Source organism: Protopterus annectens, chromosome 2.part1 (genome assembly GCF_019279795.1).
Source record: "Protopterus annectens isolate FY-2018-M chromosome 2.part1, PAN1.0, whole genome shotgun sequence".
NCBI classification, from domain to species: domain Eukaryota; kingdom Metazoa; phylum Chordata; order Ceratodontiformes; family Protopteridae; genus Protopterus; species Protopterus annectens.
Genome location: NC_056729.1, coordinates 1,908,906,594 through 1,908,924,407, shown reverse-complemented (window position 1 = coordinate 1,908,924,407; position 17,814 = coordinate 1,908,906,594).

Genomic DNA, 17,814 nt, shown 5'->3' with positions numbered 1-17,814 from the left:
ATGGATGGATGAAGGAGGGATGGATGGATGAATGAACCCAAATATAGATTGTTGAAATAAATGCTTAGGCAAGGTCTAGATATGCTGTGTGCACTGATTTGTCCTCATGCATTCCCTCCACAATCTTCTCAGAGAAATCACATATCATTAACTATTAGTTTTGCACAGCGCTGGACAGTCTATCTGGCATACAAAGCAATCTCAGACTCTGCCTTGATGGGACTGCTGCATATTCACAAGTAAAGCTCCACTCGAGTAACCCACACACGTGACCTCAACCTAGTCTGTGGAATCAAATGGACTTGTTGGTGGGACAGATTTGTGTCCCAGAGACTCCCCCATCTGTGGAATAGACTCTCTCTCCACGTCAAGCAGAGTACCTCATTATCCCTTTTCAAGGGCAACCTGGATAACTGGATGGGAAACAAAAAATACACCCCTGGGATTCCACCTGTGTCCCTGCTGGACAGAGGCTTTGAGTGCTGACTTGTCTAAACATCAGCTAAACTCTTGGCTAGGCTTATAAGGGCCTAAGGGCAATAGCCTAGTAACTTCCTGTGATCCTATGATCCTAAGTTAATGCAGTTCATTAACACTGAATGTTTCTGAATCACATTGCTTTGCCTAGACATAACTGTTCCCCGTTAAATTCAATTGCTCAGCATGCCGAGGTATTAAATTCAGTGGATGCTACTACCCAGGATGATTTCATGCTGGAGAGTAGGTTGAATGTTACTTTATGAGTGCTGAGGGTAGAATGGTGGAGGCTGTGCTCCATCTCTATTCTGATGTTTCAGAATCTGGCCCAGTGTTTTAATAACTGTTGATGCTGTTAGTCTGTACAGTAGTAAATAACACGTTTTTACTGTAAAAGCACTGAATTACTTTATTAAATAAGAATCCCAATTTAAAGTATGAGATACAATTAACACAATTTGTTCAGAAAATAGCTTTTAGCAGTTTGATATTTATTAACATTTAAAAAGTACTGAAATGGCTGCCCCTTTGCTCCTCTATACACTAATTTATTTATAGGAAAATAAAAAGAATGCTTGTACATTCACGATATTTAAAAATATGTGTTACAGAAAGAGAGCTAGCTAGGTCAAGGTGAAGGAGGAAGCTGCTTCAAGAGCAAAATGTCAGGGGACTTGATCAGCAGATCTGGTCACTCAATAGTGCACTACCAGAAGTCAGAAATAAATGCTGATATAAATTGTTAACTAAGGAAGCTTTTGCTTTTTTGTTAAAAGTTTTTATTTTAGTTAAAGAAAACAAAATTGTTTCCCTCTTCATAGAAATATTTGTTAATATATTTGATTCTAAAGTCTGGAAAGGAGGCAAGAGTTTGTTCTTCCTATAGGCCAATATCTTTATTACATGTAGACTATAAGATGTTTATGGCAATACATGCTTGTAGAATCAAGCAGCTTTTTGCCTTTATCAATACATGAAGATCAAACAGGCTTTATAAAAGAAAGAACCACATATGATTATATCAAAAGAATATTTACATTAATTGATCAGATTAATTTTAAACAGGATACTATGAGTCTGGACATCAGTAATGCCTTTAATTCAGTGAATTGAAATTACATATTGCAGTTTTTAGAAGAATACAGATTCTCACAAAATTTCACCCAATTAATTAAATTGTTATATGAAAATTCCCTTGCCTTTATTAAGTTAAGATCACACAGGTCAAATTCTATTACAATAGCAAAAGGTACTAAGCAAGGATGTCCTTTGTCTCCATTGTTGTTTGCTTTACCAATAGAACCATTTGTAAACTGTGTCAGAATGATTATTAATATTACAGGTATAATGTTTAGTAGATGTTTTGATCTGAAAGTTCAAGTATTTGCAGATGATATCTTACTAACTTTGAATGCTAATAATAATAATAATTCTATACAAGTATTATTTGTTATAATGGCTATATGTCAAAGGATTTCTGGTCTTAAATTCAATGAAAATAAAACCAAGATACTACCTGTAAATTGCAATAAGAAAAATATAAATAAAAAGTTTTTCAAATACATTGTTTCAGATAATAGAATCAGTTACTTAGGAGTTCTGGTAAAAGATAATATGAAGGAAACATTATCAAATAATTATAATACTACCCCAATTAAAGTCAAATCTCTTATGGACAGATGGAATAATGTTTTTCTTTACCATGGAAGATAGATTATAGATAGATTATATTTAATTAAAATATTTTTTCTAAAATATTCTATCTTGTTCAAGCTTTTTCTCTTCCCCCTTCTAAACATACTATACATGAATTTAATAGATTGATGAAATTTATATAGTATACTAACAAACTTAGAATTGCATTAAATCATCATTTATTGGAATAAAAGAACATTTGTACAATATAAGGATTAAGTCTGATAAAAATGCACTCTCTAGACATGTTATTGATACATCACCAGATCACAAGTTTAAATTCTTGGTTATCCAAGTTAAGCAACCAACAATCAGGAGGGGACATATCCATAATAAAACAGAACAAAATGAGACTAAATGGATTATCAGATTAAGAGCCGACCGTGAACCTGGCCTAAATTATAAGATCCCAATCAAACCCATTTTAAAAGGAAAAGACCTTAGGAAGTAAAAAATGGCAAATGGATTGATTTAGTTTTAATCCATTTGAATAATACTCATTATCTTATTTTATAAATAATTTTTGATGCATAGTTAGTTGTTATTTAAATTAAATTATGCACATGTCTCTCACCAACATGGGAATATCTATTGATACATTTTTGATGAATAACATTCACCATCTTATTGAGTGAATATTGTATGATGTATAGTAGTAAAATACTTATATAAAATCATGTCCATGCTTTTCATCAACATAGTAATATCTATTGAAAATGGCAGGATGTTTTATCAGCAATGTTAATCTATATGTACAGTTATGAACAGAAATGTTTTCCACATAACTGATGGAAATGTAAATTAAATTATTGTATGTCATATCATCAGTACCAAATCGATAGATTTGACAACTTTGATAGGCATTGTACAGCTATATTTAAACTGTTGATAATTTTATATACTCACTCACACACTAGCAGTTGCTGAGTCAGGTGAGATTAGTGCGGCTTGTTTCCGTGTGCAACACGGTATGCTTCATTGGTTTTAAAGCATATTTACAAGTTACTATATGCCTTTAACATATAACTAATTGTCGCTATTAGTTTGGCTCAGATGGACATATTCATGTATTACAAGTGGGTTACATCACCCACTAATGTATTTATATATATGTAATCTATCAGAGGTTTTATTAATTGCATGTGATTACAAACTGTGTTGGTTCAGTAAACTATTGTCGCTGAGTCAAGTGAGGTTTGTGCGGCTTGTTCCTGTGTGTAACATGGTATGCTCCATTGGTTTTAAAGCATATTTACAAGTTTTAGTTTAATCTATATGTTTTTAACATATAACTATTTGTCGTTATTAATTTAGCTCAGATGGATATATTCATGTACCAGTGGGTTACTCTACCCACTAATGTATTTATATATAAGCAACCTATTAGAGGCTTTACTAATACACATGTGATTACAAACAGTGTTGGTCTAGCAGACCATTGTTGTTGATGAATGTATTTACATTTTATATAAGATATTTAGTTTAGTTAATACATATGTGATTTTAAATAAGTTTTGGTCCAGCAGACCATTGTTGATGAGCGCATCTATATATTTTATACAAATGTTACTTAACTTATTAGATTCGCTTTTAAAAAAGGTTGCTTATTAATTGACTTAAAAGGAAGTGATGTCACACTAATAGAAAGTATATATATATATATATATATATATATATATATATATATATATATATATATATATGTTGAAAGCGTTGTATTTGGCCTGAGGAAGCCTATAAGGTGAAAGCGCTAGCCAGTTTTATGCTATTAAAGTGTTTTTTAACCATCTGGATTATATCGCAGAGCTATTCTTTACTTGTGGATTGCGGATTGGTTGTGGTGAGGTGAAAACCAACCTGGAAATTTGAATAACTTGCTGTGGATTTAACTAGCGGCATTTTTACAAAACAAACTTTGGTTTACTGCTTCGAAAAGGCGAAATAACTTTATTGTTTGTTATGCCATGAGTAGTCTCCGACTAGTTTTTAACAGCAGTTTCATGTAGTCGATTGGAGACTTTTTGCTATTAGTTCCCTGAGACATGGTTTTTCAACAGCAATTAATTAACTGTAAGTAAAGAAGTGAATTCACTTTAGAGTTTGTTGCACTGCCAGGGCGTTCTCCAAATATACTGTTGTTATTCATTTTTTATTGCTACTAGAGATGCCACATATAGCAGCTATTCTTATACTTATTTTTTCTAAAATATTCTATCTTGTTCAAGCTTTTTCTCTTCCCCCTTCTAAACATACTATACATGAATTTAATAGATTGATGAAATTTATATTTTATACTAACAAACTTAGAATTGTATTAAATCATAATTTATTGGATTGGGAAACAGGAGGAATTAATCTACCTGATACTGAAATGTATGCTCTATCATTTGTCATTTAAACTGTAACACTATGGTTAAGTTCAACATATTCAGCTATATGGAAACACATTCATGAACAAATACGGTTAAAATCAAACCAGTCACTGGAAATGAATTATATAAAAATCCTGACTAATGCATTTTATTGGATGGTAAGCGAGTATATTTTAGAAAATATGAATAAACAAGTTTCCTCCAAATATATAACTAATACCATATCTATATTTAAAAACTATTTGAACAAAAAATATTAAGGAATTGTCACTCTTGTAGTTTCCTATTGAATGTAAACAACAATATTGATACATTTGATGTCATTAAAATGAATGTATTCAAGGAAAGAAACAATATATTGGCATCAACTAATGGATTCAGGGAGGGGTCTCTCTATGAAGCAAATGATGTATAAATATAACATAGAAATTATTTATTTATTTCACATTTGTTAACCAGGTTGTTCTTATTGAGCACAGGCCCATTTTTAGTGAAGACCTGAGGAGAAAAGCTCCAAGAAAAACAATTACACATTTACAGTAATAGGTTTCACAAAAAGTAACAAAGACAATTTCACAGTATACATATATAGAAAGACTGCAGAAATGTGTATAAGTATGAAAAAAGTAAGTAAATAAAAAATAAAAAAATGTAACCTAATAATAATCAGGTAATTATAAAGAGAAAATGAGATATAATAATATACAAGTAATTGTAAGCAAGATACATTCATGCAGATTGTCTAGTTCAACAACATTTCCTGAGTAGGGCAGAACAAGAGATCTTACAGCTCAAAAGTGGTATAGACAAGTGTTAGAATCAGGATTAGATAGGGTCCTGAAGGGGCATAACCACATTTTCTGGAGAAAGTGTTTTAGTTCTTTTTTGAAGCTGTTGGTCTGTGTAATGCTATGCAAATTGGCAGGGAGGTTGTTCCAGAATTTTGTTACAGTAAATTTATATAAGAAATTACCAATGCTCATTTTGGGCCCATAAGAAGGGATATAGTAAGTGACTAGATTGGAGAGAGAGGAACAAGCACTGGGTTTATTGAGAAGGAAGTGGGTTATATGGAATTGAGATAATTTGAGATGATGAGGAAATTCAAGCCAGTGTAGCTTACTGAGAGCAAGGCAATGGTGGGTAAGATTAGGTAAGGTAGCTGCAAATTTTGTGATTTTATTGTAAGTTTGTTCAGGTTGGGAGAGCAGGTAGCATTGAAGGTTGTTGAGAACTGAGGCTCCATAGAGGAGGCTAGGAAGCAGACAGGCTTGGGCCAGGGAGAATCTTGAATCGGTGGATAGAAATGTTTTAATGCAATATAGTAGCCCAAGTTTTTGATTAATTTTTTTAATTGATTCCTGGATATGTAAGTCAAATTTTAGCTGGTCGTCAATTACCATTCCTAGCAATTTTGTGTGAGTTTCAATATTAATGACAGTTTTACTTAGTGATGAAATGGAGAAGGAAAGCTTAAGGTGATCATTGGCCTTGGGGAGAAAGAGAATGAGTTTTGTTTTTTTAGGGTTCAGAATAAGCTGATTTTTATTTAACCAGCTTTCAACTGAAAGGAAAGAATGCTGTATATGTGTCTGTAGCTGTGAGATTGAGCAAGGAAATGTAGTCAGAGTAAGTCGTCTGTGTATTGTATGAGAGCAGCGAGGGTGGTGGAAGAATGAAGGTGATTGGTGAACTTGTTAAAAAGAAGGGGTCCCAGGATAGAGCCATGGGGTATGCCAGTGTGTATGGGTAGAAAAGTAGAACAAGAAGACTGCCATTTGGTTGATTGTAGTCTGTCTATAAGACAGTTGGAAAACCAAATAGAGCTGAGCTGGAAAGATTTAGATTAGCCAGGTTGTTCGGCAGCTTGGAGTGTGATACCGTGTCAAATTCTTTAGAAAGGTCTAAGAACAGACATGAGATCAGCTTGTTGCTATCCCTAGCTTCAGGAATAGTGTGAGTAAACTATAGAAGGGCTGTAGAGGTACTGTAATTCGGTCAAAACCCATGTTGGGTAGGAGTCAGAAGGTTATTTTGGATGAGGAATTTCATTATCTGGTTATGTACACATTTTTCAAGAATTTTGGATAGTGGGGAAAGTATACAATGGGTCTATAAATTGAGGGGTCCTTAGAATTGCCACCTTTGTAAAGGGGAATCACATAGAAGGACTTCCAGATTTTGGGTGCAGTAGCTTCATTAATAGATCTATTAGTCAGTATTGAGACAGGATAGGCAATAGTGTTAGCTGCTAGTTTCAGAAAGTAATATGTAGCTAGTATTACAAGTCTTAAGACAATACATTACAAATAAACTGGAGTTAATGCAACCAGCAGATAGACAAGATGTGTCTAACTTTATTGAATTCATGATACTTTTAGCCAATTAACCAGTATACGGAAAATGTTATTTGTCTAAAATATAAAGAATAACTAAAATGAAAAGGATATCATAAAAATAATTTTTGGAACTATTATAGAATAGTTACTGATGATCCCCTAGTGAAAATGATAAAAAAGTAATACTTGTTTCTTCAAAACAAATTTCTCTTTCTTTACAATGGGAACTGTTCTTGTGAAAATGTATTCATATAGTTTATATTACACCCCATAAAATGGAATTGATTTTTGGACATGACAATGGATGCTAGAGATGCAAATTAAAATTAAAAGCAGACTGGCAACAAAAGTTTTGTAATTGTAAATTACTCAGTGCATACTGGGATAAAATAAATTATTTCTTCCAGTCTGCTTTTAATGATAATTTTCAGTTAACCAAATCATTAATTCTATTCGATTCTCCTATCCCCAAATGTATTCCTAGGAAGAAATTGTCACTTGTTTGGATGTTGTTAGCTATTGCTCCAATGAAAATCACCATAATCTGGAAAAGTGAATCCTGTCCTACTTTTAGAGAGTTCAAGAAGATAACATAATCAATTTCTCAACTGAAAATTGCTACCATTAAGATGAGAACCAAAAGGATCACTTCATATTACAACTCATGGTTAAAAATAGTGGAAATACTGAAGACAATACACTGGACTTCATCTTAAAATGACCTGCAGTCTGTACATTCAAAATGTTTTAAGTTGGATAGCCACCTTTATAAATAGTTATGTTTTATTATTAGTTTGCTGTTATGAAGTTTTCATTTTTTTCTATTTTCTGTATATGTTAGATATGAGTGGGTGATTTAATCAAAATGTTATGTATAATTTCAATTACGAATTGTTATTTTATTAAAACAATAAAAATATTTGTGAAAAAAATGCTGATACCACATTTCTGATCAAATATTTAGACAGAGCAGTGGATATAAATCTATCTATATCTACCTACATCTATATCTATATCTATCTATATATATATGTTTTCACTTCATAATCTCGAAATGGTGAAATCTCGAATTTCAGTAATTCGAGACAATAAAACCAAAACCGTACAAAACTGAAATGTTACTAACCCAAAACCATAAACCCAAAACACAGTATACACCACACCACACACAAACCACAACACCCACACCACAAAACAAATAATCACAAAAAAACAAAATACAAAACATGCAAATACCTACACTACACAAAAGCAGGGGGGCAACCCCACTGCACCTCCCACACACCCCCTACATATATATACTATCTCCGAGATCGAACAAACAGTAACAGACAGAACACTCACACACAGACATTCCATAGTACCTCGCACACACACACACACACACACACACACACACACACATGCACACAATCACACATACACAAACACCAACACATCCATAAAATTACACACTCATACATTTACCTACCTACCCTAACCACACATACAACTTAAAACTATCTAATACACACTCAAACTCCCACCCCAAACCCTTAATAAACAGTCACTTACGTTACACTCCACACAAATCTATACACCACATCAAACTATATCAAATGTAAACAACGCATGTCACGTAATGTAAAGCCATAACTGCAAATTTGAGAAATTCAAATTTGCAATTATGCACTTTCCACATTTTGAAATTCGGCTTTATAGTCTCGAAATGCTGAAACTCAAGATTTCAACATTTCCAGATTATAAAGTGAAACTATATATATATATATATATATATATATATATATATATATATATATATATAGATATAGATATAGATATATAGATATATTTATATATATAATCTCATACATATATATATATATGGATCTACCTGACTACATTGACACTTCACAACACCGACAACAACTTCACCGACACCACATAATCGACAGTTCACAAACACGACACCTCATACACCCGACACATCAGAACAACAAACCAAACAAATCCCCTATCCAAAACCCACACACACAACACAAGCACACCAAAATCCTTACAAACCAACACTAACCCTTGCATACACAACTATGTACAACCCTAACCGAAACCCTAACCCTAAGGTCCGTCACTATCGCACACTCACCTAACCCGCGCCCTAACTCTAACTCACTTAACCCGCCCCTAACCCAAAAAATATCACTACTGCACCCTTACCTAACCCGCGCCCTAACCCTAACTCACTTATCCCACCCCTATCCCTACAGACCGTCAACATCGCACACTTACCTTACTCGCACCCTAACGTCCGTCACTACTGCATACTTACACATCCTTTCCCCATCTCAGTGTTCTCAGCGTCGGTCTTCTGACTTGTCGCTCTTCTGAATCAGTGTCGATGTTCTGACGTGTCGACGTAGTCAGGTAGATCCATATATATATATATATATATATATATATATATATATATATATATATATATATATGGATCTAGGACTTTTGATCAAAAGCTCAAAAGTCTTAATCCATAATTAGCGAATGCACTTTAACAAAAGCACTTTCACCAAAAAAGCGCTTTCCTTAAAGTATGTTAAAAAAAGAAAAAAAAACATTAAATCTACTGCTATGCAGGGGGGGGCAACACCCCTTCACCCCCCATGTGGGGGGCTGTGCCACCCACACTCCCCCTACATTAATATTTTCACTCCGAGGTAGCACTATAGTGGGAAAAAGGGAATTTTCACTTATCCACACTGTAGTACGACCGGCACTATCAGCATACTTGCCACTTCGGTGAACAGCACTTTCGGTTAAGTATGCTCGACGATTAAGGTTTCCGTGGAACGTGCAGTCAGGGATCTTTATAGATCCCATATATATATATATATATATATATATATATATATATATATATATATATACATATATATATATATATATATATATATAGATATATACATATATATATATATATATATATATATATATATATATATATATATATATATATATATATATATATATATATATATATACATATATATATATATAAATACATGGGTCTACTACGGTTGATTAAAAACTAACTTGATTGAAAATGAAATTACTAGGGCCACTTCACTGAAAGCTCACTTGACTGACAACTCACTTGACTGAAACTCATTTTGTTGAAAGTTATAAATGGCCTTTTCCCCACTGTAGTGCGACCCTGGAGTTACTATATAAAGAAAGGGGGGGACACAGCCCCCCACATTGGGGGGGTGGGGGGCAGTTATTTATTGTACTTGTAAGTATCACTGTGTATAGTTTAAAATGTTTATAATATGTGGGGGGCTACGCCCCCACACCCCCCGTTGCTTTATATACTAACTCCAGGATCGCACTACAGTGGGTAAAAAGTCATTTATAACTTTCAGCAAAATTAGTTTCAGTGAAGTGAGCTTTCAGTGAAGTGGTCCTAGTAATTTCATTTTCAGTCAAGTGAGTTTTCAATCAACCGTGGTAGACCCATACATATATATAAAAAACAACAAACTTCTTTCTTATAAACTAAAAGAAATACACTCAAAGGCAAAACTGATATATATATATATATATATATATATATATATATATATATATATATATAATATATGTGTATATATATATATATATATATATATATATATATATATATATATATATAGATAGATATAAAATATACTTGTCTACTTCAAACTTCATATAGTCAAGACCATAACACTGAAATTTTGAAACTTCAAATGGTTTAAGTGGAGATCGCTGTGCAGGGCAGAATATGAAATTCGCCATTCTTTTCACTGTAGTGCAATCTCGAAGTTGGTATATTTGATTCTCAGGGGGTGTGGGTGTGCAGGGGGACATAACCTGAAAAAATTGTTTTATATTTTTTTAATTGAAGTTTTGAACTTTCAGAACTTTGCTGTAATGGTTTCGACCATTTGCAGTTCAAAGTTCTGAAAGTCCGAACTTTCAAAGTAGATCTATACATATATATATATATATATATATATATATATATATATATATATATATATATATGTATGTGTGTGTGTGTGTGTGTGTGTGTGTGTGTGTGTGTGTGTGTGTTTGTTATTTATTTATTTTATTTTTTATCTAGAAGCTATACCAAAACTGCAGAATGAAAAGACTTACTAGATAAATCTTTAACAAATCATAAAAATGTGTTATATTATCACAGCAATAATGCTTTTTGTCTCAGTTATAAAACTTATGTAGTACACGCAGCTAGCTGATTACACTGAAAAAACACATAAGTTACATCCTTATTCTGCAGTGCTATAGAATGAGGCCAGACTCTGCTGTCCCTAAAAATGCCCTCACCTGCTTTTTAGTAACAGGTGCAGCCCATGACTGAATGGCTTCCATTTTGGCAGGTTGTGGTCTTATCTTACCACTCCCTACTCTATGTGCTTGGTAGGTGACCTCTGCCATACCCACCTGGCATTTGCTCATCTTAATGGTCAACCCTGCCCTCTGTAGTCTGCTCAGCACCTCCCTGACATGCTGAAGGTGCTCTGGTCAGGAATGGCTGTAGATGGCAATATCATCTAGGTAAGCAAGGGCAAACCCTCCTGCTAGGATATAATCTACCACCCTTTGGAAAGTTGCTGGGGCATTCTTTATCCCAATGGGCATCCTTGTGAACTCATACAAGCCAAAAGGAGTCACAAAGGCTGACGTCTCTCTAGCACTGGGAGTCAAGGGCACCTGCCAATAACCCTTGGTAAGATCAATAGTTGTAAGATACCTAGCCCCACCCAGCTGCTCTAGGGCCTCATCTGTCCTAGGCATGGGGTAAGCATCTGACTCTGTGTGATTATTTAATTTCCTGTAGTCCACACAGAACCAGTTGCTGTCATCCATATTTGGCACCAGTACCACTTGGGAAGCCCAGGATCTGTTGGACTCTTGAATCACCCCTAGTTCCAACATCTCCTGTACCTCCTCCCTCAGAGTCTTTTTGACTCTCTCAGGCACTCTGTAAGGGGCCTGCATAATAGCCCTTTGGTGTCCTGTACCCACCTGATGCTGCAGAAGGTGGGTGCACCATGGTTTCCCAGTGAACATGTCCCCAAATTCCTGCCACACTGCTCAGATTTCTCACACCTGGATGGGGGATAGCTGCTGGGACATTGCTACCCTTTCCACTGAGGTGTCAGCCCGAGCCTCACTGAGGAGATCAATCCACAGATCTCCATCAGACTCCTCCTGCAATCCACTGCAAATGCTCAGCACAAGGGCCTCCCTATCATGGTACGGTTTTGTCATGTTAACATGGTAAAATTTGTGCCCCTGTCATCTGCCTAGTAGTCCCCATGTAGTTAACATCACTTACCTGTCTTACCACCTTGTAGGGACCCTCCGAAGCTGCTTGCAGCTTGTTGTGTATGACAGAAAAGAGAACCATTACCTGCTGCCCCACAGCATAGTATCTAGCTTGAACATTTCTGTCATACCACACCTTTTTCTGTTGTTGGGCATCTGCCAGGTTCTCCTGGGCCAAGCCCATGAGTTCCTTGACACTTGTCCTGAGGTTTAGGACATATGCCACAACCGACTCCTTGTGAGACTCACACCCACCTTCCCACTCATCTCAAATTAAATCTAGTGGTCCCCTCACCCTATGCCCATACAGCACCTCAAAGGGTGAAAAACCTGTGGATTCCTGGGGAACTTCTCTGTAAGGAAACAACAGATGAGGCAAATATTTGTCCCACTCCCTTTTAAACTGATCTGCAAATGCCGGTAGCATGGACTTGATTGTAGAGTTTAACCTCTCAACAAGACCCTTAGTCTGGGCATGTTAGGGGGTGGTTTTCATATACTTCACCCCACAGGACTTCCACAGACAAGCCAGCATGTCTGACATGAAATTGGCACCTCTGTCAGTTAGTATTTTTTTTGGGAAACCTACCCTGCTGAAAATCTCTACAAAGCATTTGCCACCTTCTCTGCTACATTGGAGGACAAAGCCACTGCCTCAAGGTATCATGTAGCATAATCCCCTACCACTAGGATATACTTTTTTCCTGTGGAACCTGAGGTACTCAGAGAACCCACAATATCCATATATACCCTCTGAAATGGCTCCTCAATCACAGGCAAAGGCATCAAAGGAACTCTCACCTTGTCTCCTGCCTTGCTTACCTTTTGGCACTGCTCACAGGTACTGCAGTACCCTGTTACATCTCTGGAAATTCCACACCAATAGAAGTTTTGCATAATATGCCCCTTTGTACGTTTTATGCCCATATGACCTGCAAAGGGAATATCATGGGCTATGACTAGAAGTGCCAGATGGTATGCTCTAGGCTCTACCAACTGCTGTACTCTCTCACCTTCTAGCCCACCCTCAGTGGTCCACTGTCTGTAAAGTAACCCTTTGTCCCAGTATACAGATTCCCCCTTTCCTTGATAATCAGGTGCCTCCCTAGCTACCTGCCTCAGGCTTTGCAATGTAGGGTCTGAGAGCTGAGCCTGTCTCAACTTTCTCCTTGTAACCCTTCCCAGCTCCCCTTCCACAGGAAATCTGGCATCCTCTGACAATGGTGCCTCATTGTCAGCCTGGGTACTACTACTCACCTCTACCTTTGCAGTTACTCTGTCCAAGGGACCATCAGTACCCACAAGCAGCTGTGGCTCACATTCAGTCTCACTGCTACAGTGTAGCTCCCTCCCTGAAGTAACCACCTCAACAGTCCTGGCTGCAAGTATGCAGTCTGTCTGGGTCTCCCCCAGGCTACCAGACCCACATGCTTGTCTCCTAGCCTGACTGCTTCTAACTACATAAGCACATGGTATTACCTCATCCAAATTCTTCCCTCTCAGGACATCTGCAGGATGGTAGTTTAGTACCCCTGTTGTGTCAAGACAACCTACTGTTGGCATTTTGTCTTTCCCACTTACTGGCTCCCTCACCTTTGGTTCCCCACCTTGCCTTTGTGGACACCTGTATGCCACATGGCCCCACTGGTTGCATTCAAAACATTTAACCCTAGCTTCTGGACATGTACCTGGACTAGTGGCTTCCCCTGCTACTGGCAGATTCTGTTGTTCCAGTCTGTGCTGCCCACCATGAGTTCCTTTAGACCCATGAGCAGTACTGGGGGTTCCCTTCCTGTGCAGGGCTGCCCTGCTTGCCAGGTATAGGTTCCCTTCTTCCCCAACTCATCTGAAGTAGCACATTGTCTATCAGCTAACCAGATCCTCATGTCCTCAGGCAAAGTGCTAAGGGCTTGTTCCCTCACCAAAATGTCTGCCAGCCCTTCAAATGTGGTGACCTGACATCCACTCACCCACCTATGGAAATAAGTTCTCAATTCAGCAACATATTCACACACAGTTTCATCTGTCTTGTGTCTATGCTCACAAAACTTTGCCCTATACATTTCAGGTGTTAGCTTAAAAAACTCTAATAGACAGTTTTTTACAGCAGTATAATCAACACATGCAATGTCACACATCTTAGATAATACAGTTACAGCTTGACCATGGAGTAAGGGGGTCAGGAACCATACCCAGAGCCCTTGGTCAACTTCATACTGTTTACATACCCTCTCATTCTCCTCACTCTCTAGACACCTCAGTCTCTCAGCTGCTTTTAAATCCACACACCTGGCCTCCAACTCAAGTCTCTTTAGCTCTAGCTGGATTTTTAAGTCCACTGCAGAAAGTTGAGCTGTCTATTCTCCGAGGTTATTATATCTCCACTGACAGTCTGATTGTCCTCCTGGTTGCTGTTTTCGGATGCAGCTGTAACCAAGGCTGCAATCAGGTCTGCCTTAGTCAGGTTTCCATGCACCAGTCCCCTAGACTGGCACATGTCCGCCAGCTGGCTCCTTGTCAGCTTTCCATACTCCTCTGCTGAAATGCTGCCTGCTCACCCTGACTAACTAAGCTAACAAAAGAAATAAAACAATTGTGATCTGAACTCTGAGTATTCACTCTGTGGCTGTTTTAGAGTACAAAACACCTACAAAGCTCACTGTACACAAGCTACAGGATTCACTCTACCCACACCACTACATGCCAATTAGTATTTGCCAACTAATTAATATGTGATGTGGATATCCCACTGCTGCCAAACACAAATGTGACGCCTGTGCCCTGGCCCAGCAGTCAAGAAGCCTCAATCCTCACCACTAACACCAGAGAGGGCATCTCATATATGAGGAAAGGATACAAAATACACACAGTAAAGTACGATTTCCCTTAAAAGCACACAGAGATCACAGTCAGTCTGGGGCTGGTCACTCCCTTGCTCTCCAGGTCCCCCAAAAGTCTCCCCACTGGCATAGCTATAGTATCTAGATCTCAGCCAGCTGGGCAAGCTAAAATCTCCAGCACCCTCTCTGTCCAACCAGTGCTTCATGTCCCTGCCCAAGTAGCTGACACACACACACTTTGAGATAAGTTTATACAACTACACAGACACTCCTGGGAAAGACTGGCACTGGTTCTCCAGCTGTGCCCCTTTTACGAAGACTATATGGTAGAAATCCCTGCCACCACTCAGCTAATAATTATCAGCTACTCAAAGGCCCTTAAAAGGGGGTCCAATTATTACTGTGCAATATTATTATCCAATTGGTAGTATAGCTAAACAGTCAAGTATTATTAGAGTGACTTGGTACAGGATCCTTATATATATGCAATGTACTCTTACAGCTTAAATTATCTTTACACAAAGCAGCCACAGTTAAAAGGTTTTAAAATATTTAATAATAAATAATAAAAACACAAGACAATACTTTCTGCTACATAGTGCTAGTTAAGATTTCAGAGATCACACAGAAATACTTAAAATAATTCAGTAGTACAGTTCTGACATCACAGAAAAACACTTGGTCTAATCTTTCTAGTTTCTAGCTATTTCTAAAAGAAAACACAAGTCTATGATAACTTACATATTAGCAAGACACTGCTGTGAGTTGGATGGTCAAGACAAAAATGCTTAATGCCTTCTGATTTTCTCTGTTTAAATTGAAATTGCAGTTCTGATAAACATTACATCATTCTAAACCCTTCCTGGGGTTCTCAGGCCAACAGAAACTGCACCTACATTCTTTTATACCTAGGCAGAAACCAGAACAATAAAGCACATTTATGCATGCAAATTCTGGTCATTAACTTTAGCCTTAAAACAATAGGCAGAAAGCTTTCATCTAGTCCGTCCGGAGCAGAATTGTAAACATCAAAGACAGTCATGCAATAATTTGAACTTCAAAGAACAGTCAAGAAATGCTTTCTTTACAGCAGAGGGCAATGTTGCGACATTGTTTTAAGTTCAACATTTCACAGCATATTCTTTCATTTAAGAAAACAAGCCTGTATTTCAACATTTATATTTACAAATGACAGAATTGTCTGCACAATTCTATCTGGCTAGTCTGGCAGCCTTCACAATATTATTAATTACATTTGTTTGATTCTGTTTATTTTTACCTGATGTTTATACTTAATTTATCACAGTTCGACACAGTAGGCTGGTTACTAGTAATCCACCTTCATTGGCTCCCCTGGCTACAACACCGGGGCCCAGCACATCTGGGCCACTGCCGGGTGATAACCGCCTCTGCTGCCCCTTCACAATCTTCTCCATTGGGAAGTTCCGCACCACAGGCTTGAGGTGCGCCCCTATCTGGGAGTGGAAGTGGAGCAGTGTTGTGGAACAGTGTTTATGTCACCTGTGATGAACTGCTTAGTATGGTACATGGGATGCTGCACAAAACTGTTGGTGCATGCCTACACCGGATGGAGAGCATGCTGCCCATCTTGGTGGGACAGCCATACCCAGGAGCTGGCATCAGCCACTGCCTCCACAGGAGCAGGGAAGGTGCAGTGCTGACAGTTTTGTGGGTGAGGACTTGAATCACACTACTACAGTGTCTGACGTCCATTGGACTGGGATTGCACAACACCCTCCCGAACCAAGGTGTTCTCCCTTCTCTTTTCTCACACATCAACCCTGTCTGCTATACAGTGTGTCTTCTCTGCCTGCAAAAGCTTCCTCACCATCCCAACTTAGCTGCCCCACACATACCTATTTACCTTCCCCAACATTACACTCTCACTCTAAGAAAAAAATGGACACCTGTCCCTCCCAAAAAAAAACTATCATCCCATACATAACTCTCCATTTCACCCACATGTCCAACTGGCATGACAATGCACTTATTTTGTCCTCACCCCTCTCTCTGGGGGTGACAATTCCAATTCAGGTAAAAAAATCTGTTAAAGTGCACAGTTGTTGTTGTACAAGAAATGGATAGCTGTGGTTCTTTCCTACACCCTTCTTGCACATACCTACCTGCCTTTCACCATATTCCCCCCCCTGCTTGCACCCCATTTCACCACTGTTCTATCTCCCCATTTTTCTTTTCTTTAAAGATTTTTTGAGTGATGCTGTGTGATGCACAGCATCACTAAGCTAAGCTAAATGGTGCTATATCGATATATGTTTGTGAAAAAATATTAATCACACTCAAAAAGTACACCTGCATCCGGTTTTGGGCCCAGGACCATTGCACCTGCAGAACAGTGCATTAACCCACCAAGTCACATAGCTTTTAATTAACACAGGTGTTTTAAGCAAAACATAGCAATTGTCAAGTTCCCATCACTAAGCCTGTTTAAGTGATTCTGCACATCTTACTGCATCACACAAATCTGCTATGAAATTAATAGAAAAAAAGTAGTGTTACTGGGATTCTGATAGAGAAATACATCACTAGAAAATCATATAAATAGGTATAGAAGTAAGTGAGGTATCTAACAGCTGGTAAATGTGTAGTCATATTTACAACATGTAAAAATACACCTGCTACATGAGTAATGGATAAATAAAAGTGCAACTATGTCTCTGGTAGAGAAATAAATTACTATAAAGCCATACAAATAACAATAGCTGC